The sequence below is a fragment of the Typha latifolia genome, chromosome 10 (assembly GCF_019914945.1).
Source record: "Typha latifolia isolate L0001 chromosome 10, TyphaL0001v2, whole genome shotgun sequence".
In the NCBI taxonomy this organism is placed as follows: domain Eukaryota; kingdom Viridiplantae; phylum Streptophyta; class Magnoliopsida; order Poales; family Typhaceae; genus Typha; species Typha latifolia.
Window position 1 is genome coordinate 9,684,524 of NC_133095.1, and position 25,161 is coordinate 9,709,684.

Genomic DNA, 25,161 nt, shown 5'->3' on the forward strand with positions numbered 1-25,161 from the left:
CAGTGAGAAGCTCGGGTTGAAGGTGGCAGCCATGCCGTTCAAATACCTTGTGGTGCTTATCTCGGGGAAGAGAGTGAAGGTGAAGGAGCACCAAGGTTTGATGGAACGCATCGATAAGAGACTTGCAGGCTGGAAAAGGAAGCTACTATCCCAGGCCGGCAAACTAACCTTGATCAATGCGACTCTAATATCGATTCCGGCATATTGGCTGGGCAGCACCTGGCTGCCGGATGCAGTGCTGGATGAGATGACCAAAAAAGCACGTTCTTTCCTTTGGGAAAACAGTGCAAGCCGCGGGCTGCACCTATTGAATTGGGAACATGTTACCACCACTAAGCGGCAAGGCGGCCTCGGGGTTAGATGACTCAGAGATGCAAGAATTGCACATCTCGGTAAGCTGGTCTTCAAGGTTTTAAACAAGGAGCAGGCTCCATGGTTTAGACTATTGCAAGCCAAGTATGGAAGCTTGCACCCGTGGGTAACAAAGAGGCCAACCAACGTATCGTGGGTGTGGCGAGCTCTAACCCAAACTGCCAATCAACTAAAGATGGGTTGCAGAGTGTTGGACGCATGAGGTTCCGTGGACGCATGAGGTTCCGTGGAGCAGACAACCTAGGGAGCTTGCGGTGTCTCTAATGGACGAAAACTCGATGGTGGCGGACATCACTAACAACCAGCGCTGGACTATCGAGAGGCTTTTTAGGGAGGCTAGCTCGGATATGGCGTATGAGATATTAACCTTCCCCATGGGTGCCGCCACCATTGAGGACAGGTGGATATGGTGGTTGCACCCAAGGGGAACTCCATCAGTGAAAGCCATTTACCACTCCATGCAAAGGCAGAATGAGCACCAATGGGAAGGGTGGAGGATCCTCTGGCAGCTACCGGTAGCTCCGAGGATTAGAACCTTCTATTGGAAACTGTTCTGGGGCAGGCTTCCAACGCGAGCCTACCTCCAGTACATTCATATTGGAACCGAGGAGAGGTGCGCCATGTGTGGGCTATTTCGAGAGACGGCATACCACCTCTTGTTTACGTGCAGATACAACCGGGAGGTTTGGGAGATCATGAGAGCTAGAGAAGGGGTGGAGAGCAAAATGATAGACCAAGAATAGATTACGAGAGAATGAAGCTCGAATAAAGACAAAGACCTAAAGACTAAAGGGATGATAGCCTGCACGCTATGGACTCTATGGAGAAGCAGGAATGAAGTTGTTTTCGGCGAGAAGAAGACGCCGGAGACAGTAGTGGTGAGAAGGGTAGTTGCCTTAGCAGAGGAGCATAGGCAGATGATCAAGGAAAGCAAATATAAGGGATCGAGCAGTAGCAAGAGATGGGAACCACCACAGCTAGGGTGGATTAAGGTAAACACCGATGGCGCGCTCAAGGCGGGCACTTGTCAAGGAGGTGCAGTGGCCGTTTTCCATGGTGCAAGGGGTGACTTTGCCCAGGCGGTGTGGGAACCTTGTCCGGGGAGCTCGGCCTTACAAACGGAACTGTGGGCAATCAACCTAGGATTGAGGGTGGCCGGAAGAGACTGCAGGATAGTCTTTGAATCAGACTGCCAGGAGGCCATCAGATGCTTGCAGAGAGTGGAGTACAGTCCTTGGCGAAGGAATGTTTGGAAGTTAGGTTTGCTCACGTTGGGAGAGAAGTTAATACTGTAGCTGACTGGGCAGCGGCTAAGGCAAGTGTGGCTTCCGGATCTAGTTATTACGACCAGTTAAGCCACGCTCCCCGAGAGTTTTGTAAACTTATTGCTGCCGACGCGGCTTACGGGTCGGCAGTTAACTAATATATAGCTGGAAACAGCTCCTTGACAGTAAAAAAAAAAAAAAAGGATTCCTTAATTCCCAATTCTTTTCCCAACCTGGCAACCTCCGCTGGCGTCGCTCACTCTTTCTTGCTCAGTCGCTCCACCTCGTACTCGTCCGTCGTCCGCTTCAGATCTTTACAATTAATTATAGTTGGTTTTCAGGCTCATAGCCATGTTTCAGATATCTCCAATCCTTAGCTTTGGAGTGGCCAAAGTAGTCCAGAGCTCCGTTTTCTGGCTTGCTGCATCCCAAATCGCGCTCGTCAACATTACTGTCGGTTGGATTGGACTTTTGGTGGTTTCTTTTAATTGTGTATGAATCCATAGTAGTTCTGCTTCTGGATTTATGGATGCTTACGTTGATTTGGAATTCTGTGATAATTTCAGGATGCTTTTCTTCTCGTTGGGATTTGGGTCTTTAGGGCAAGTTTTTACTAAATTAGCTCTCTTTCGCTATAGTTGTAAGTAAAATACTAAATTTATCAGCATTTTATTTAAGAAAATAAAATGTTAATAAGTTCAACAATTTCTCCACTGATCAGTATTTTATGAGTATTTTATGCGTAGCAGCCAAAAATAATAATTAAGACAGACTCAATTTAATCTATTTGTATTTGATCTAAACAATTCTAGATAAACAATTAACAAGTCAACCATTTAATTTATATTAACCGTTGATACTATTAGTATTTTAATTTATTAACTTACATTTATATATATATATATATATATATATATATATATATATAACTTGTTAATATTTTTATCTAAAAACTAAAAGTAGAATATTAATCATATCAGTATTTCTCAGATGAAACATATCCCTCCGTATTAACTTTGGGGGTGATCCACTTCGCTGAGAAAAAGTATGAGACTGGGCTATTTTTGTCACACAAAAAAAAAGACTCCTTTTTTGGTTCGATCCTTGTTTGACCCTCACAAGGTTTGATCTTTTGCTAGAAAACTTATGATTCATGCTGTAATGTGGACTTATTTTTACTCGTATGATGATTAGGTGGATCTGGTGGTATTAGAGAAGCTATAAGCAGAGATGGAGGTACAAAATCTGCGTCTTTGTTCGTCACTGTAATTTTTTTATGCGGCATTGGTTTGTGAACACTAACTTTTGTGAGAACTTCATTCTGTTAAATTAAAGTATTCTTCTTTCAGGATGGATGACATATTTGATTGTGTTAACTTCAATAGAAGTTTACCTCCAAAAAAAAAAAAAAAAACTTCAACAGAAGTGAGAAAGTTCTGCCTTATATGGAGTATGGAGTATAGAGTACTGTATGATCATTTAGTAGGATTTGATCTTAGTAATTGGTTTTGGGCATGCTGAATGTAGCAATTGGTTTTGATCTTAGGATTTGATCTTAGGATTTGATCTTGGTAATTGTTCTTTATGCTTCTTTTCTATTAATCAACTTCTTAGCATTACTCGTCATCTCTGATCTTTTATTGATGTTTTTTCTGTTAGCTAAACAATTAATAGCTTATTATACTAACTTTGTTATGCAGTTACAGGATCAAGCTTCCTTTTGGTGTTAAGAGTTCTTGACAGTAACATTTTGCATGTGACAAATAAATTTAATTATAATATTAGCATGACACTAACTTTTATTGTAATTTTTGGTGAGTTACAAGTAATTTTTATTATAATATTTAGCAAGTGATAGACTTATAATTTGGATGTCAAAATTTGGATTTACTTTAAGCCAAAATTGGATAAATCTCTATGTTAAAATTTGAAATTTGTGTGATGCTTATTTTTATTTTGATAATTTGATAGTACTCTCAATTATTGACTTGTTCTTATAATTTACCGGTTAAAATTTTAAATTTGTAGCTTTCATAAAGTTTTGTCTAGTTTAACTAACTTCAGTTTAAATAGTTCTTGGTTGGCTTGGCATTTTAAATAGTGCTACATTAAAATTTTAAAATATTACAGGTTAAATTTTTAAATCAACTTGGTTTTGAATTATTGACTTGTTCTTGTTGTTTTATGGATTATTTGCACAAAAAATCAACTTGGTTTTGATTTTGTGAGGCAGGGTTATTTTTTATTTTTCTTATACTTGAGGCTTTTTTCTTATTTTTCTTCTAACTTTGTCCTTTCTATCATTTAGTGCCTCATTAAATGTTGACGGAACACTATAAGAGATAGAGAGAAAAATCAAGATTTCTAGTATTGGGATCGGTATCGGCGTTCGAAAAAACGATATGTATCAGCCATATTGGCTGCTCGTATCGGATTAGACTATTTTTTAATTACGTAAAATTTTAAATATTATTTAAAAATGCAACAAAATTTCTAAAATTTAGAAAAAATGAAAGAAAAAAAATTACTCATATATAAAGCCTAAAAACTTAAAAAGTATAATAACTTACTTTAAATTCAAAATTTTGATAAAGATCGATCTCTCTCTTCCCCCTCTCAAAATTCAAAACTTAAAAATTCTTACATAAACAATGTTCTTATTTTTTCTTTACTTCTTTTCCCCCTCTCTCTGAAGCTCTCAGCAACTAGTGTTGCTGCTTCACTGCAGCAGCAACAGTAGAGGTTGTTGAATCTACTCGATGTAGGAAGAGAAAGAGAGAGGGAATGAGAGGAATTAGAAACTAAAAATAAACAATAAAAAAACTCATCCGAGGTCACTGGAGGTCAAGGTCATCGGATTTTTGTCGAAGAATATTGCTGGAGGTTGAGGTCGCTAGTGGAAGAAGTGAGAAAAAAAAAGAAAAGAGAGAAAAAGGGAAAGAAAGAAAAGAGAAAGAGAGGCAAATGGAGGGGTGGCGTCGTATCCCACCAGTTTTCGAGCGGACTGGTCGATACGGCCGATCTCGTCCAAAACAACTAAAACTAGGAACTATGAGAGAAATGGTTCTGTACTCATCTATTTTGTTTCATCTTCTACTTCATATGATGTCGCTAATTCTTCTTCTTCTATTGCTGCTTCTTTTTCTCTCTCTTCATTCTTTTTTTTCAATATAAGTCTCTCTAATTACTATTTAGTTAATAAAATAAGAAATCAATTGGAGATAATTGTGATATAGTTAGGATTAGTTAAATAACTAAAAATATGAATATGTATGATTATTATTTATTCTATGTAAATTTTAATGATGAAATATTAAAGTTTGCAATGTATAGAAAGAGTATAAAAAAAATAATGAAAGTTATTATATTTGCGAAAGTTGTTAATATGTTTTTTCTTCTTTTGTTATTTATTTTATTCCTTAATTGTTCTTTTTTTTTATACAAGTCTATCTAATAACTCTTTAATTAATAAAATAAGAGATTAACCGGAGATAGTGGTGAGATGATAAAGAGACTAATCTTAATTATTTCATCACTATCTCTAATTAATCTCTTATTTTATTAATTAAAAAGTGATTAGAGAGATTTACATAGAAAAAAAGAGAATGCTTAAAAGATAGAAACAGAAAAAGCAACAATAAAAAAGAAGAAGAATAAGTAGCAGCATAAAAGGAAGAAGAAACAGAATAAGAAGAAGAAAAGGGTTTTAGCATAGTTTTAAAAAAATATTCAGATAATCATTTGACATCCAAATTAAAACTGATTGGATTAAATAGGTAGCATTATGATTTACGACTTTTGCATTAAAAGTTTCTTTATATTAACAATCTATCTACCGTGGAACAAATAATTATAAAGTCAAAATTTTGTACTTAAATACATAATTTCGTACTTAAATGTAGGATTTTAATTATGCATAGTTTTGAAAAAAATATTAAAAAGATAATCATTTGACGTCTAAAATTTTTGAAACTATCTGGATAAATCGCTGACATCATAATGATTCATTTAGTTAGGATCTTTTCTTATTGCATTAGGTGTTTATTTTTATTAAAATAAAATTCCTATAGGTCGCGTTTGAACGCAGGTGGGGTCGCATTCAAACGCCCTTGTGAATGTCTGCATCAGATTCGCAAATATAAAGAATGCATATTGTGCGTTCGAATGCGGTCTAGCGAGTTCGAATGCCTGTATCGCATTCGCACATCCAAAGATGGAGCTTTTTGAGTGCGTTCGAATACGGTCGGGCGGGTTCGAACGCGATCGACGGGAATCCTCTAGAATTAGGGTTTCATATTGTTTTAGGATTTGTTGGCTAGCCTCTATAAATATGTGGAAGACAGCTAACTTCATTAGGCTATTCGATTATTGATTTCTTGCCTCCTATCTTCTCTCTAGACTTCTCCCTCCTCTCTCTTCACCATCCTTCTACACTTACAGTTGGTAAAGTTTCTCCTCGCTTCTAATCTCTCTCGTCTGTCGAGTCACCCTTTTCTTTGGGATCTCAACGACTTCGTTCCCTTCGTCTACTTCTTTTAATCACTTACACAATCCACCATCATCTCTATAACCCTAACATCTACTTCACCCGTCACCACCACCATCACCCATGTTATTCCATATTTTCATCTCTGTTACAGTTCTAATCTGCGAAGGGTGTAAATACAAAAGTTGTAGATCAGGAAGTTACGGATCCAACCCAATTAGTTTCGTAATTGTCTGACTACCGGAGAATATCTGACGAATATTTTCCCATGGTTGCGCGGACTGATTCTTATAATACATTCAGATCTTAAAGGAATCTTAGCGTAGCCTATCTTTGGTTCTAGATCTTATCAATTGGTATCAGAGCCTATCATTTGGTATCAGAGTCTATCATTTGGTATCAGAGCTTATTAATTGGTATCAGAGCCTACTGTTTGGTATGAGAGCTTATAAAATTGGTATTAGAGCAGGCGAACCTCAGACCTCCATTAATGGTTGAAACAAGGAAGATGACATAACAAGGAAACCTATGGAGAGCACACCGACAAGAAAAGACTCAATCCACAATGACCTTAACCGTGAGGCCGATTCCTTTGGAGCGACCACGACAGGACCGAGTCAACCAACGTCCATGGGTGTGAATATAGATGAACTTATGGGTATGTTCTAAACATTGTTACATAGAGTTGACAACATGCAAAAAGATCATAATGAATTCAAGGAATATGTCGTGAATCGATTGGGTTCGTCATCTCCTCGACGACAAATGGAGTTTCAAGAAGGACCAACGGTGGGACCCCATCGAACCGATACCCCACAGGTCCAAGTGCGTCATATGAGTGTCAATGATCCCCTCCTACCTATGCCTTCACATCATTCCCCACTTCCGTTACAAAACCTAAGATCGGCGGTGGTGGAAACCGAGAGGTGTGCGGCACTGGTGCGCTTCATCGATGAGGAGGATTAGCACTTTGAGGATGAGGTTGATCTCTATGGAGATGGTGATGAACGTGCTCGAGGATTTAGAGAGGGTGATCAACCTGCACAAAGGTTTATACCTGAACTAAAGATCTTTCGCGAACCCGACAAAGTTATTCGGGGGAGAACCGCACGTTTGGACTTTCCAAAATTTCAAGGCGGTGATCGAACGGATTGGGTGTTTCAAGTTGAACAATATTTTGATTGTCAAGTTACAACAGAAGATGCAAAAGCCCAGATGGCAAGCTTTCACTTCCAAGGAATGGCATTACATTGGTATAGATTGGTTATTCGTGGTGGTGGATTTATTGTCACGCCTCGATCCGAGAACATGATGGCCGTAAATCTCTAGGATTAAACCCGGAGAAAACACAAAGGCCCAAATAGTAATCAAATACTAAAATAGATTGACACAGTGAAAACGATACTCAATTTTTAGAGTCCTCATTAAGCGGCTTCTTAAATTTCTACAAAATAATAAGTCCTCATGAGCTAGATGCCCAGCAAGTAACCCACTCTATTAATAATATGTCTAATGACAAATATCAACATGTGATACATATAGTAGCAGAAAAAAAAATCATAATAATAATATATAAGCCGTCTTGAAAAATAAATAATTTTCTTGTCTCTTATATTGAATTTCAAAATCCATGTATACTAAATTAGAATTATAAATTATTCATATTAACTCCTTTTGAATAAATCAATATAAAATTAATCTCTACTGAAAGTGTATTTTCATGGAAATCAAATCATAAATTATTTATATTAACACAATCCGAATAAATCAGCATAAAACGAATCTCCACTAAAGTGTATCATCATGGAAATCGAATTATAAATGAGTTATAATATCTCATTTTAAATAAATTAATATAAAACAAATCAATCTCTATTGAAAATGTACTATCATGAAAATCGAATTATAAATCATTCATAATATCTCAATTTGAATAAATCAATATAAAAGCAATCGATCTCTGCCAAGTGTATTATCATGGAAACCCATCAAAACTAATAAAATGCCATATTGTCTCATTAATGGGTACTCTGATCCGTGGCCACATCGCACTACCTAGTCACCATCGGGATAGCGCCCGGGACTTTTCTAGATAGTCAATCCGTCTAGGGTCACAGTAGGTACTATACAGTGCCCTACTGACTTTTTCACTATCCATTGAGAAAGATTAGAGTCACCAGGACAAAAGTCCAGGAATCTTTTCCCTAATCCCGCTAGAGTCACTTGGTAGCACGTCGCAACGTTACATTCCAAAAATCTTTTCCCTGGACTTATCTTCTTGAAAACAAATTGGGTTCCAGATCTCACTTTTATCAGTATTCAACTATATTGATTCATTTTGAATCTCAAGTATCAATTTTCTCAATCATCAAAATTCTCAATTCTTCAAATACAATATATACACAAATAATCCATAAATTCAAATACTACTATTTTCTCTAATATATATATATAATATAAATCATTCTTAATAAGTCAGAAAACACGAATAAATAATAATCTAATATTTAATCTTGCAAAATTTCATGTCTCAAAAATAATATTTTACTTTTGATCATATTCTAAACAAATAAAAATCTCTTATATTTTATTTATAGAAAATAAAATATACTAGCATAAAGATCTCCTCTATTATTTTGTGAAAATGAAATATAATAATAAATTTTTTTTACAAATCCGAAATTCCTTTAAATTGAAGTAATTCTAATTTATATATTATTTTCTAGAAAAAAAAATAATATTAATTATTCTCAGGAATACGAAATCCATATAAATTGAAAATTTCCTAATTTATATCTTATTTTCTACAATAGAAATAGATATTAATTATTTTCAGAAATCTAAAATTCATTTAAATTGAATATTCCTAATTTATTTCTTATTTTCTGCAATAAAAATAAATACTTTGAAATCTAAAAAATAATAAAACAATAAAATTCTTGTTTTTTTCCAAGAACGATAAATATGAATTTTCTATAAAATATAAAATCTTAATATTTCCAATTCTTTATTGAAAATCGTTAAAACAACGAATTTCTTAACATCCGGTATAATTGACATCATCATATTGTAAAGTTTCTTATTCTTATAAAATTAAATACGATAAGAATAAACATAAAGATATTTATAATTCATCAATTCTATTTTTATATAATAAAAATTTTAAAAAATATGAGTGGGAATTTGCCTTGATCGTTCAATCCAAAATAATTTGATTTTTCCATCTTAATGTATTCGATTGCCTTCTCTTTCCTTTTCTTCATAAAATTTTTTTCCATCTATTTTCTATTTTTTTCCTCTCTAATCTCCCTCAAGAATAATATCATTTTTTCTTCTTTTTTTCCAGTGCCGGCCTTAACTTCTCTCTAACCATCTAGAACTTTCTTCTAAGCTTAAAAAGAATATATAATAAGAGTCCTATTAGAATAAGGAGTCTAATATCTTAAAGATATATCTAAAAATTTAATTTAATTTAATAAAAATTTTAAAATATAAAAGATAGAATAAATTTCTCATTATCTAAACTGTATATTTCTATTTATTTTATTTATTTATGTTCCAAAATTTTGGGTTGTTACATTCTACCCTCCTTAAAATAAGTTTCGTCCTCGAAACTTCGAACTTTAATAGATAATCATAATCAATAAATTTCTATAGTATCGATGCTTCAGCTAGTTCGGACATTCTAATAATTATATCAAATTTCTAAATCTTCATTTAACTCGTTACTTTCATTTAACTAAATATCTAGATGATAGCCGAGCTTTTATCTTTATCTTCTGATGAAACTTACAATTTAAAATTTGTTTCATAATATAGAATCCTTTTTTTTTTCTATTGCTCACTCAAAATTTTCTTTTTATCAATACAAAGGTCAAAATTTGATCAACTAATTAACATAGAGCTTCTATATGATTTCATGAAATTTAAATTGTTATGATTGCAATCCAATAATTTCAAAAGATACTATCATCAAATATACATCTTACTAATTCAGTTCCTCTAGAAGTTTCTCATAATTTTCAGCATTCGAATCATAATTGATCGCCTACATAATTGATCGCCTATCACAAAGAAGAGGAAATTTTAGATCTACTAATAATAATATCAATACTATCTCTTTCCGTGTATCATGATTGATATCTTAAACATAAATCCTTGTATCATCTCCTTAACAATAAATAAACTTAATATTCTCTTCCAAGTATAAGTCATCTACAAATTAAGCTAAATAAATTTCAACTAAAATATCTTCTCATTTTGACGTTATATTTATAAATCAAAATTCTAATGACTCTTCTATGATAGAAAATTATCAGATTATTTTATTCTCACCAAAATTCTCATTTTGACGTTATATTTATAAATCAAAATTCTAATGACTCTTCTATGATAGAAAATTATCAGATTATTTTATTCTCACCAAAATTCACATCAACATCCAAATGATTAAATAATATACTTTATTAAGTAATCAATATAGGCTAAAAAAATCTTACATGTGCTTCTTTCAAATCATTGATATTACATGACTAATATAATTCATCTTTTGCCTCCAAATCATTGATATTGTATGACCAATATAATTTATCTTTCCAAAATAAAAATTAAATCATCTAAAATTTTTCCACTATAAAATACCTTTAAAGATATCGAGTTATGCTATTATCTAATTTCTCCTAATATTCTTATCGATCAAGTCTATATAAGAATTGCCAAAATCATACTAAACCAAAAGGTTAAATATAATCACTTTCTATTGCACATTCACATTATTATTATTATTATTATTATTATTATTATTATTATTATTTTATTATTTTATTATTTTATTATTATTATTTTCAATACTAAATCTCAAAATCATGATACAATCTTAATATTAGAAATTTCATCTATATAATATTCTCATTCAAGTATCATTCTCCCTAATTTTTATAATTTTCTTATTCTATAATCCCAATGTGTTAATCATTTTATAGAGAAAATTCCAAAATATAATAATCTAAACATAAGTTCAAGTATCTCCGAACTATCATAGTCAAATCTCATTTATTTGTTCCATCCAAAATATAAGATTCAAGTCCTCAAATATAATTCCATTAGATGAATTTATAAAGTAATAATCCAAAATCAATTTCAATTATTTTCAAACATCAAAAATCAAATCTCGATCCTTTTCTAGAAGTGACTAGATCTTTAATTGAATACTATGACACCAAGAATTCATTGTTAAATATGATGCATCGGGTGTTGGCAAAAGAGCTGTACTAATGCAAAAAGGACATCCCATTACCTATCTTAGTAAGGCTTTATCACAAAAATCTTAGCAATTATTGACTTATGAGAGAGAGATGTTGGCAATTCTATATGCGATGACAAAGTGGAGGCCTTATTTGATTGGTAGGCGATTCATTATCCGAACCGATCAAAGAAGCTTTCCATACTTTATGTGACAGCGCATACACACTCCGGCACAGCAGCGATGGGTCACAAAATTACTAGGTATGATTATAAAATTCAATACAAGAAGGGAACAGAAAATAGAGTGGCGGATGCACTATTGCGCCAACCCGATACCGCTGAGCTTGCAGCCTATTCATCTCCTACCTTTCCTTTCCTTGACGACTTGAGGTATGCATGTACATCTGACCTAGATATTTTGAGATTATTGCAAGAAGTGATGGATGATCTGGAGCACCATCCCGAGTTGGAGAATCGAAGCGGTTTGTTATTGGACCGCGGATGCATTCGGGTGCTCGCAAATAATAAATTGTGGAAGAAATTGTTGGAGCATTTTCATCATACTCTAGAGGCTGATCATGAGGGTGTCTTAAAGACTTGTAGGATGATATCTCAGAGTTGCACGTGGCTAGGATTGAGATAGATGTGAGTAGTTTTGTCTGTGCTTGCGAAGTCTGTCAAAAGGCTAAAGTAACCACATTGAAATCGGCCAGATTACTACAGCCTTTACCTATACCGGACCGTGTTTGGGAGGACATTTCTACGGACTTCATAGAGAGTCTTTCGATGGTACGTGGTTATTCTGTTATCTTTGTGGTGGTTGACAGATTGAGCAAGTATGCGCACTTTTTAACATTGTCACATCCATTTTCAGCCAAGTCGGTGGCTGAAATTTTTGTTAGAGATGTTGCTCGTTTACATACCATGTCACGCACGATTGTCTCGGATCTTGATCATGTATTTATGAGCGGCTTTTGGACTGAGTTTTTAAGATTGTAGGGGATTCGATTAAACTTCAGTTCGGCTTACCATCCATAGACGGACGGCTAAACCGTGGTGGTTAATTGAGGCATTGATCTGTATTTGAGGTGCTTTGTGAGAAAGATGCCGAGAAGATGGTTGGAGTTCTTACCATGGGCGGAGTGGTCTTATAACACCGCCTACCATAGCAGCATTAGCATGACTCCATTTGAGGTGGTGTATGGACGCACGGCTTTGACGTTACGCACTTATGATCCGGTGGTATCGGTAGATAGGACGGAGGTAGACTTAGCATTGATGAATAGAGATGCCACATTGAGAAGGTTGTGTACTCATCTTAAACTTGCTCAAAATTGTATGAAGCAAGTTTATGATCATAGCCATAGAGAGCAGTAGTTCAACATCGGCAGTTGGGTGTTTGTAAGGGTGCAACTGTATCAATAAGTGACCTTGCGTCCAATGCGTAACCAAAAGTTAGCACATCGCTACTTTGGTCCGTTTTGGGTGTTGGAGCATATTGGTCCGATTGCATATTATTTGGAGCTGCTGGAGGGGTCGAGAGTGCATCCCATCTTTCATGTTTCATTGTTTCGGGAACACATTGGAGATCATAAAATTGTTGGATTGGTTCTATCGGAGCCATTGGAGGAGATAGAGATCGCAGAGGCAGTTCGAGTACTTGCTAGACGCCGACGACGACATGGGTACTAGATTAGAGATGGAGATTCTAGTTGAGTGGCTTGACAAGCCATCTAATGAGGCGACATGGGAGTTGGAGACTGATATCTTAGAGCGTTTCCCTGACTTTTCACCTTGAGGGCAAGGTAGGGGAAGTATGGTGGGCTGATACACTTAGTTAAGATCTTTTCTTATTGCATTAGGAGTTTACTTTTATTAAAATAAAATTCCTGTTGGTCGTGTTCGAACGCAGGTAGGGTCGCGTTCGAACACCCTTGTGAACACCTGCATCAGGTTCACAAATACAGAGAACGCATATTGTGTGTTCGAACGCGGTCGGGCAAGTTCGAACGCCCGCGTTCGAATGACTGTATCACGTTCGCACATCCAGAGATGGAGCTTTTTGAGTGCATTCAAACGCGATCGGATGGGTTCGAACGCGATCGATGGGAATTCTCTAGAATTAGGGTTTCATATTGTTTTAGGATTTGTTGGCTAGCCTCTATAAATATGTGGAAGACAGCCAACTTTATTATGTTATTGGATTATTGATTTTTTGCCTCCTATATTCTCTCTAGACTTCTCCTTCCTCTATCTTTACCATCCTTCTACATCTATAGTTGGTAAAGTTTCTCCTCGCTTCTAATCTCTCTTATCTATCGAGTCACCCATTTTCTTTGGGATCTCGACCACTTCGTTCCCTTCGTCTACTTCTCTTAATCACTTACATAATCCACCCTCATCTCTATACCTATCCATAACCCTAACATCTACTTCACCCGTCACCACTACCATCACCCACGTTATTCCGTGCTTTTGTCTCTACTATAGTTTGAATCTGCAAAGGACGTAAATACGAAAGTTGTAGATCAGGAAGTTACGGATCCAATCCAATTAGTTTCATAATTTTCTGACTACCGGAGAATATCTGACGAACAGTTTACCACGATTACGTGTACTGATTCCTATAATACATTCAGTTCTTGAAGGAATCTTAGTGTAGCCTATCTTTGGTTTCAGATCTTATCAATTGGTATCAGAACTTATCACATAATCTATAACTTTTTTATTAAGAGTTTTTTAGATTATGAATCTATCTACGGTAGAACGGATAATTCCTAGTTTAAGTATGAAATTTTATGTTGAAGTATGAAATTCTAATTGTAATTTAACTAATCATAATTATATCATTGCTATCTGCAATTAATCTCTTACTTTATTAATTAAAGAGCAATTAGAAAGACTTGTATAGAAAAAAAAGTAAGGGATAGAAGAAGAAACAATAATATAAGAAGAAAAAATATATTAACAGCTTTCATTAATTTCTAATTGTTTTCGTTGTTTTTTCCATACATTGCAATATTTAAATACTTGCCATTACAACTTATATAAAAACAAATAATAATCATGTAAAGTCGTGTTTTTGGTTATTTAACTATCATACTTATCTTACACTATCTCCGATTAATATCTTACTTTATTAATTAAAAAGCGATTAGAGAGACTTGTATAGAAAAGAAAATAACGATTAAGGAATAGAAGAAGAAGAAAACATATTAATAATTTTCGCAAATAATTTTCATTGTTTTTATTGTACACTTTCTATTAACCGTAGAATTTATATATTCACAATTAAAATTTATATAGAATCAAATAATAATTATGTAGAATTATATTTTATATTACAACTATCTTCAATTAATCTCTTATTTTATTAATTAAAGAGCGATTAAAGATTAAGAGAGAAAAAGGAGTAGTAATAGAAGAAGAAGAATTAGCAGCAACATATGAAGTAGAAGATGAAGAAAAAGAAGAAGAAGAAGAAAAAGATGAGTACGATGTTATTTCTCTTCTTATAGTGTCCCGTTAATGCTTAATGAGTCACTAAATGACAGAAATGACAAAGTTGGAAAACAAATAATGAAAAAGCCTCAAGTACAAAGAAAATCATAAATTATCCTGTCTCGCAAAATCGAAAACCAAGTTGGTTTTTGGTGCAAATAATCCTTGTTTTATTTACAAGTTAATTTTTAAAATTTTAAACTCTTGTACAGTTCTATTCAATTTTTAGCTATTTAAGTTTAATTTAGCTTAAATAGTTTTTAGCTTGACTTAGGCTCGGTCTGGCTTGAATAAAGCTCGACAATAGGCTCAAGCTCGGGCTTGGCCCAAATTGAGCTGAGCCGACCTAGTGGGCTCAAAATTAATTAAGCTGAGCCTAAACTGGAGCCCTCTCGTTCAAAGTCAGCTTGTTGATGTGGGCATCATCTATAATTTGACCAAAATAAAATTACTTGAGTCCAATTTTAGTCTAATGATCTAATTAGGCTCAACTTATTTTCACATTTAATTTATTGAGTTAATTTTTAATTCAAATAATCAATTGAATTAGTCAATTAATAGATATGGTAGCCTATACGCGGGGGATGTCTGTATTGAGTTATTACCTAAATTGGGTTAGTCAATTTAAGTAAGACTTAATCAATTAGGATCCTATCAGGAAATGAATTCCTATTAAAATCTCAATTGATAGTTATGGTAAGCTTATATGTGAGGGATGTCCACATTGATTAATTACCTAAATTGGGTTAGTCAATTTAGGTAAGATGATTATTTAGAGTCCTATGAGAAAATAAGTTCCTATTAGAATCAGCTAGAATTAAAGTTGTTAACCTTTTTAAGGGTTATTGCATGAGAAACAAGCAACGATTTGGAACAAGATTTATTTGAAATCTCTTATTTTCTCTCATGCGGTCTTCTTCTTCTTCCTTTTTCTTTCTCTCCCTTTCTCCTACTTTGTCTTAAGATTCTTCTCTAATCTCTTCTACTTCCTCTCTAAACCTCTCTCCTTCAATCTCTACCTTTTCGTTGGTTACTACTGCTATCCAAAAGATTCCAGTAGTGAAAGAGAATCTTTGGGTGCCCGGACGTGAAGAGAAGGACTTGGTTTCAAAGTAAAAGCACTACTATTCTATTTATTGATAAACTTAAACTCTAAAGTCTTTCTTTACACCATATTTTAGGCCTTTCTACTATCAACATACCTATTTGAAAGTTGAGGAAGTTACTGCCCTATTTGAGTGGTTTTCTCTCCTTCCATTTAGTAGTTATCATTTTAATCAATTAACTTCTTATTAGTTATTGCTTACTATATTTTAGGCCTTTCTACTATCAACATACCTATTTGAAAGTTGAGGAAGTTACTGCCCTATTTGAGTGGTTTTCTCTCCTTCCATTTAGTAGTTATCATTTTAATCAATTAACTTCTTATCAGTTATTACTTACTATATTTTTCTTTAGTTACTTGTTTAGATCGATTATTCTCCAAAACATCGCATTCATACTAGATTTGCATCACTTGTTTACACCCCTACTTATAACTACGGGCTGAATTAGTAAAGAAAACCACTTAACTACCCAAATCCCTAATTTAACAATTCACATTTTCCCTCTCAATAGTGGTGATCTCTCCTCTTCACAATGGTGGTCCTTTTCTCGATGGTAGTTGTCTCTCTCCCTCTCTTCCAGTCTCTTTCGTTTTCCGTCTTATTCATCAGCCTCTGGCCATCGTGGCAACAGACAAAGGTTGAACCCAAAAGATTCATAATCAACATATCCACCTATAGTAGTTTAGTCGCAGGGGCAGAGGTAAAGGCATCCTTTTGAGCCACGGGAGGCTAACTATTCCGAGGCTAGGTTTTTTGTAGTGAATCTTTCTCTCATTCGAAGCCCTCTACACCTTTCCCACTTTTCTCTCTTCCTCTTTTCTGTGGCACCACTCCTCTCTACACACACTGCTACCTCTACCTCCACCTCCACCTCCATCTCCACATCCTACCTTTCTCCTATCATTCTCTCTTTCCTTCTCTGGTGGACAGCCACATACTAGCGTATCAGGTATCCTCTCTGCCAGTCTCCATCACCTCCAACCTCTACACGATGCATCACATCAGAGAGTGTTAGTGTAATTATGTGAATTATGTTATCATAATAAGGTAACTTGCTGTGATTTGATCATTTGAATTAATGTAAATGCGTAATCATTTGTGAATCAGTGTAATTTGATTGTGATCATGTTCTTTTACTAGATTGACATATATTATTTTGAACTAAGTATGGTTTTTTGGGAGGATCTTTCTTGTATTGTTTGAAAAATAATCATCATGGAGAAATCATGTATTTATATTCGTAATGTTGTTTAAATTTTTGCCAAATATAATCTTCTTTGTATTGTTGATGTAGGGAGATGGAAAGATTATTAACTTGAATGCAACGACCACAACCTTGGAGCCGGAGTCCAGCATTACTGGAGGTCTTTCTATTCGTAACAGGGAGAAAATACTATATAAACCTACTGATGGGAAATCTGTTTTAGGTATATTTTTGTAATCCTTATTATCCCGGTGTTTTTTATCCACTATATGTTTTTATTAGAGGGTGTGATGAATTAGTTATATACTGTATTTGGTCGACTCCAAGCTCCAAAATTAGCAAAACTATATAGTCAATGTTAGATACAATTAAACATAATTAATATTATAAAATTCTACTAATATGTAAAAGATGCAAAGGAAACACATTAAATAAACCAAAAGAAAAAAAAATGTACGAATTTGTTGTAGGCCTACTTTAATTTTGTTTTGGGGGCATTGTAAAATATTGGAAGTCATGCAGGTGCTACAAGTGTTCTGATCTGAGAAATTCATACTTGATTATAATTTAGTGGATAATCAAAATTAAGAACTGCAAAGATCCATGTATCGTATTTGATTCCAATTGTTTCAGTAGCTAGGCATCTACAATTTTCAACACTCAATCTAGTCTTTATGCTATCTGGCTACGCCTAGGCCCTATGCTGGTTTGGATTATGCGGGTGATAGAGAGACTGTGCCCTGGTGTCACCTTATGTTGCGCATGCACAACTTTCTAAGGCACCAGTGAATCATAGCTTAGCAGTTTAGACAATGGACATGTAATGACTAGCTAGTTGAGCATTTAAAAATGTAAGATTGTGGTAACCTTCTTATATATTTTGTTTTGGTTTAAGTTTCATGCATCCACATGATCTTGTTGAGTGATCAATATAATCCAAATAAGTTAAAAAGAATTTTCCCTTTTCATTTTCCCTCTTTTAGTGTTTGATTTTGTCTGAACCATGTATACACCAACATGTGAATATACTTATTGTGAACCATGTATGCACCACCATGTGTCCAACTATCACTTATACATACTTTGCTATACCGGCATGCTTGCATACGATGAGTTCTATAGTTAATTGATTGTTGCTGTAATAGTATTAGTCAAGATTCTCAGTATCGGGATCGATATCGGCTGTCCAGAAAAATAATACGTATCAACCGTATTGGCCGCTCATATCAAATCAGACTATTTTTAATTACGTAAATTTCTAAATATTATTTTAAAATGAAGAATTTTTTTAAAAAATTTAGAAAAAATGAGAGGAAAATAAGAAAATAAAAGTTACTCAAATATGAAGCCTAAAAACTTAAAAAATATATTAACTTAAAATTCAAAATTTTGATGAATACGGAGCTCTCTCTCCCTCTCTTCTCTCAAAATTCAAAAGTTACTTAAAAAATACTCATATAGATCAGATTCTCATTTTTTTCTTTACTTCTTTTAATCTCTCTCTCTCTATCTCTTAGACTCTCAGCAACTAGTGGTGCTGCTTCAGCAACCATCAGTGTATTTGCTGCTGCCCTCATTAATAATAACATCACAAACCCGCTGATTGATAATGCATTTTATCTTGCAAATATTATGTAGTTGCTTAGGTAGGATCTTCCTTTGGAGCATAGAATAATTTTTGGACAATCAAAGAAACTTTTTCGTTCTCATATGTTTTACGAGCCTCATCATCTTCATATTGCTCTTCTTCAAACAAACCATCATTGCCAGTGAGATTGACTAGTCATCATTTAGGACATTAATTTGAACAATGTTCTTACTTCTACACATCGATGACACTTTATAGGATTTGTAGCGATATATATAGGTTCCACCTAGCGTTGTTCTCAGTTGGTTTTAATTGTAATGTTGCCGAATTCTGTAAGGTAGTTTGTTGAGAGGCATATTTGCACTATTTGGTTTCTCGGTGGACTAGATTGAGTAAATGGATGGAGTGAAGTACATACTTGATTTGATGATGGATCCATTGAAGTTATCTTATAAGAGAATATATTGTAGCGCATATTTTTCCCACTTGATTGATCTAATTGATCCTTTATCTATGTAGCCATTTTGTATTGCATCATTACGAGTGAATATTGGTTGAAGCAAAATTCGATCATAAATCATTGGACTAATCCCTTTGATAAATCCCGCTGCATGTTGAGCTTCTGTGTCAGATAAATGGTTCCGTGCAGAGTCGATACAATTTGATGACATAGTCACAAATGGAACCTATAATTTTGATATTGTTGGAAAAGCTATTGACCATAGTTGACATGAAGGAAACTGGAACGCAACAATTGCTTCATTCGAGTTCAATATCTGATTTGTGGCTTGTTTAGTCACACACGAGTCGTCTGTAGTTGATCCTACCATGCATATGCTTCTCCCTTTGGCTTGTATGCTATCAATTTAACTTTCGTTTTACTCTTTGATCTCTATGTAATCAAAATGCTCTACCTTTGAATTCTAGTCAAGAAAATCTTTGATATATAATTGACCATATAAATGACGAAGAATCTATCGTTATGTAAAAATCCCTATTATGTTCTTGTGAATCACAATGTGCTCTCCCCATCCTTGGATTACGCTCAAGAAAGATAACTTCTATTTCCTCATTGCTAGAAATTTCATCATAGGCTAGACGACAAGCATGGGTGGTGAGTCTCCTACCCAACTCGTTTCTAAAGAAGGCTTGATGTTGGCTTTGTTGATCACTAGTTGTGCAATTGCCACCTGCAACTCATCTACTGAAAGTTGAAGGTTGAGGAAGTCAGTCATATTCACAACCTAAGTTGTTGCTAGTTTATTAGAAGCCATCGAGTATCATGTGCTTTAGGTTGGTGCTTCCAACAATTTTGCTGCGATTCAAGCAATGTTGACCATGACAAGATCTCCCTTAGACAAAGATGACTCTGATACCAATTTGGCGCAGCTGATGTTGAAATTTTGTGATCACTGCCACAAAATAGAAGAAAGGATAGAGGACAAGAAAATAAGTAAAATAGAATTGACAATCAATTTCATCAAAAATAATGTGTTCTCGATCATGCACCATCCCTCTTTAAATAGAGAACAATCTTTAAAGCAAATAGAACTAAAACTACTAGGAATCCATCCAGGGAAACTGAATAACTAGGAAAGACACGCAAAATAGGAAAACCCTTAGAGATTAGGAATCCTATATGAATTAGGTAGTTTGGTCACTTAGCAACTTGACGTGAATAAGTTATGTTGATTCTAGCATTTGCACCTTTAATTCTAGACATTTTCTTTTTTCCTGGAGTAATTAGTTAAGTTATGATATTTGGCACTTGGAATTAATCCTAGAGTATTAATGTGAACCCATCTTGCTCAAGCAAGTGGCCTCAAGACATTTATTTATATTACATGCTGACCTATCATTCTGATCCTTTTGAACTAGTGCATGGCAAAACATGATACCCTATGCTTGTGTATGACATTCTACGCTATTTTACATAATTGTCATTGAAAACTTTCAAACGTAATAGTTTCCACTACATTTTTTAAAATGTCATAATTGCTACTAGAATCATTGTACTCTTTCAAAATTGTCATCATTATAAACTTGAAAGGTATACTCAAATGGTGTTCTTAAATGGGGGTTGTTAGTCTAAATGATCTATCAAAATAATGAAAATCTTTTTCCTTGAAGTTAGGAATGTTATATAAATATTAATCAGATTAAAAATGTATTATGATACTGGATCTTGATCCAGATCCTCCTATAATATCATACTGTGTAGCATTAGATAGTTTTGACTTGTCCAAATGGCTTATACGGTGGTAATTTTGTATCTAGTCTTTGACCATATCAATTAAATTTGAACTGTGGTTAATCAGATCAACTTCGCAGACTGAATTTCTGTGGCAGTTTGATATCATCCATATCTTGGATGATATAGTGGCAAATGGGATGTTTGAAAAGCTTTCAATATCAATAATGTAAATAACTCTAATATTAATTGTGCTATGGCCTATTCATTATTTTCTATGTTATGTAACATTGCTATTATGAGAAAGTACTTTGAACGATAATGAATTCTTGAAGAATTGGTTTGTATTTATGGGCCTAATCTTTTTTTGCAGAATTGTTATCATGGATGAAGCACATGAGAGATCATTGGATACTGATGTATTGTTTGGTATATTGAAGAAGGTAGTTGCCCGGCAACGCGACTTTAAGCTTATTGTGACATTCTGCAACTATAAATGGACAGAACTTCTCCAACTTCTTTGGAAAGTTAGATATGGTTGTTTGCTCAAGAAAGTTTGCAGCTTATGCTTGTCCTATCATTTTCTGTATTATATGTTACTAACTCCTTTTAAATTCTCTTTTCTTCTGCAGTGTGCCTATATTTCATATTCCCGGCAGGACATTTCCTGTAAACATCTTGTACAGCAAAACACCTTGTGAAGATTACGTGGAAGCTGCAGAGAAGCAGGCCATGAACATTCACATTACTAGTCCTCCCGGTGATAATCTGATCTTTATGACAGGGCAGGAAGAGATAGAAGCTGCGTGCTATGCTATTGCAGAGCGTATGGAACAGCTGATCTCATCTGCTCGTAAGGCAATCCCAAAGCTCTCTATACTGCCGATCTACTCACAGTTGCCAGCTGACCAAGCTATAATTTTCCAGAAAGCTGAAGATGGTGCTCGTAAATGCATTGTGGCAACCAATATTGCTGAGACATCACTCACAGTGGATGGCATCTTTTATGTCATAGACGCTGGATATGGTAAGATGAAGGTATACAATCCAAGGATGGGCATGGATGCTATCCAAGTGTTTCCAGTCAGCCGAGCAGCTGCAGACCAATGTGCTAGACGAGCAGGAAGAACTGGCCCTGGGAATGTAATAGGCTGTTTGGAGAGTCGGCCTACCAAAATGAGATGCTACCAAATCCAGTTCCAGAGATCCAAAGAACCAATCTGGGAAATGTTGTATTGTTACTCAAGTCCCTAAAGGTTGAAAACTTTTTGGATTTTGACTTCATGGACCCACCTCCGCAGGAAAATATTCTCAACTCTATGTACCAGCTCTGGGTGCTGGGTGCCTTGAATAATGTTGGTGCCTCACAGAGATTGGCTGGAAAATGGTGGAGTTCCCATTGGATCCAACACAGGCCAAGATGTTATTGATGGGGGAACAGCTTGATTGCATCAACGAAGTGCTGACAATTGTCTCTATGCTTTCAGTGCCATCAGTGTTTTTCCGACCAAAGGATCGAGTAGCGGAGAGTGATGCAGCTAGGGGAGAAATTCTTCGTCCCAGAACCGGACCACTTAACACTCCTTAATGTTTACCAGCAATGGAAGGCAAACCAATATCGCAGAGATTGGTGCAATGATCACTTTTTGCACGTTAAAGGGCTCCGAAAGGCAAGAGAAGTAATGGTCCCAGCTGCTAGACATACTGAAGTCCCTGAAGATTCCTCTGACTTCATGTGGGATGGAATGGGATATAGTGCGGAAGGCAATTTGTTCTGCATATTTCCACAATGCTGCGAGGTTGAAAGGTGTTGGTGAGTATGTAAATTGCCGGAATGGAATGCCATGTCACCTGCATCCCAGCAGTGCCCTCTATGACTCGGATACACTCCAGACTATGTCGTTTATCACGAGCTTATTCTAACAATTAAGGAGTACATGCAATGTGTCACCGCGGTTGAGCCGCATTGGCTTGCAGAATTAGGCCCAAAGTTCTTCTCTGTTAAGGATTCAGGACACATCTTTGCTTGAACATAAGAAGAAACAAAAAGAAGAAAAGACAGCAATGGATGAGGAAATGGAGAATCTGAGAAAAGAGCAAGCTGAAGCTGAAAGGATAAGTAGGAAGAGAGAACATGAGAAGAGAGTGAAGCAGCAGCAACAAATCGCGATGCCAGGTTTGAAGAAGGGATGTACGACGTATCTTACACCCAAAAAGTTGGGTTTGTAGATAACTTGATTGCCTTCGGTTCCATTGTACAATATAAGATCAGGATAAAAAGATCCATATTAATAGAGTCGCAGATGTCATTAACTCTTGTTGCATAAAATATCTGTATCTTTATAATTTTTTGCTCTAATGTGATGCGATCACATAAGAAGAAAAAACAAACAAGAGTCTGTAGAATGGAGAGATGTTCAAGATCAACTGATGGCTTATAAGAAATTGTACCATAAAATTTAGCTGCGTTGACTGTAATATAACTTGAGGAGTCGAAGGAAACACAGGAGATGGATTTTGATCTAACTTGAGTAAAACAGGTAAAAGAAGTTTATGTTTCGGAGTGCAAAGTGCACCAAAGTGTTTTAACCTTATTGGATGTTTCAGAGTGCAATGAGTAAAACTCTATATTGTTGACCAAATTCTCTTTACTGATATACTTGGGTATTCTTGTGCTTTGCATGATTACTCATCTCTACCTCTCCAGTACGTAGTTACTTTAATAAAAGATATTTCTCTTTGTATTAAGTTAAAGAGTGTGGTTGATTTTAATAAATAAAGTTTCAGCATCTCCGAGGAGGGGCCTCAAAATATAGAGCCAAGACTCCATGCACGGCGCTCTATATTTATTATGTAATTAATATAATATATATATTTATATATTATATTTTAAATTATTTAATAAGTTATTTTAATATTATTACTTTTAATAAAAATATATGATTAGAAAACTCTGGTCGATATCTTTATAACAAGACTAATATTCATTAGTTTCATAAATAATTTTAAATTATTATTTTTAATTAAAAACATTGAAATTATATTACACGAAATAAAAATAAAATAATTTAAATAATTTAATATTAGACTCATTTTAAAAATCTCGATTAGAAATTTTAATGGTACTATTTTTATTAAAAATTAATTAGCAAAACTAATTATATATTTATTTTAATTAATTAAATTATTTAATAAAAAATATAGACGAAATTTAAATTTTTGGATTAAGCTTTTGTAGGATAAAATTGATATTTTTAAAAGTTAAATAGTATTGGAGCTGGGCTCCGAGGGCTCCAAATTTGGAGCTAAGTGGCTCCAAGTTTGGAGCCCCATTTCGAGCCTGGTTGAAACTTCACCGGGCTTCAAATTTAGAGTTTTAGAACTTGGTTACTCTATTTTGTCAAAAAATTAGAAAGAAAAAAAAACAAAAACTTTAGCATTGGAGTGAAACTTTTGGTGAGAAAACGTAACCTCGCTCTATTTTCTCCGGAACAAGAGGAGAAAGAAGTTCAGATATAATATCTCTCCCAATCTTTCTTTATTTCCTTTTTCTCAATTTCTTATCCCGACTTATCTACGGCATCAATCGTGCAATACTGGTAGCGGCAACCCACAAACACATCCAAATGGTAAGCCAGTTGTCACATGCTAAAAAAGAATCATAGTTTGACTAGATTCTGAAGATATGAAAAATCAAACGTTAAAGTCAAATTCTAAATCCAAATAAAATTACAAAATTCTAATCCTAAGAGGTTTAAAAAACTGATTATAAATCATATTTAAAAAAGTAAAATCAAGTAGGAAATAAAATTTGAATACTATTTAAACTAAAAAACCGAACTCAAGTCAGTGACAATGTGTATAAGGATCAAATTTCTTTTAGCAAAGCATTAGTAGTAAAGATTTTGATGCCTTCTAAGGATGTACTAAAATAGCTCAAAGCACAACAAGACCATCGTTTTCTCTTAAGAGATTTTGTTATGAGTAGGATTGTGTCAAGTTGGTCTAAAGTTCTTACTAAAAAGGAGCTTAGAAAACAATACTAAAAAAACACCTAGACATACATGTATGTATCTAAATCTTAGGTAATGATATCACTCATTTGTTTAAGTAAAAAGCAAAAGAAATATTAAAAAATAAAAGTAAAGATGAACGTCAAAATTTTAACGTGAAAAAACTATGGATCCAAACTCAGATCACAACC

At 34.5% G+C, this 25,161-nt stretch overlaps 1 pseudogene; it reads left to right on the forward strand.

Moving 5' to 3' along the window:
* The first annotated feature begins 1,166 nt into the window (after positions 1–1,166).
* On the forward strand, positions 1,167–23,469 carry LOC140795994 (pre-mRNA-splicing factor ATP-dependent RNA helicase DEAH7-like; annotated as a pseudogene).
* The last annotated feature ends 1,692 nt before the right edge of the window (positions 23,470–25,161 follow it).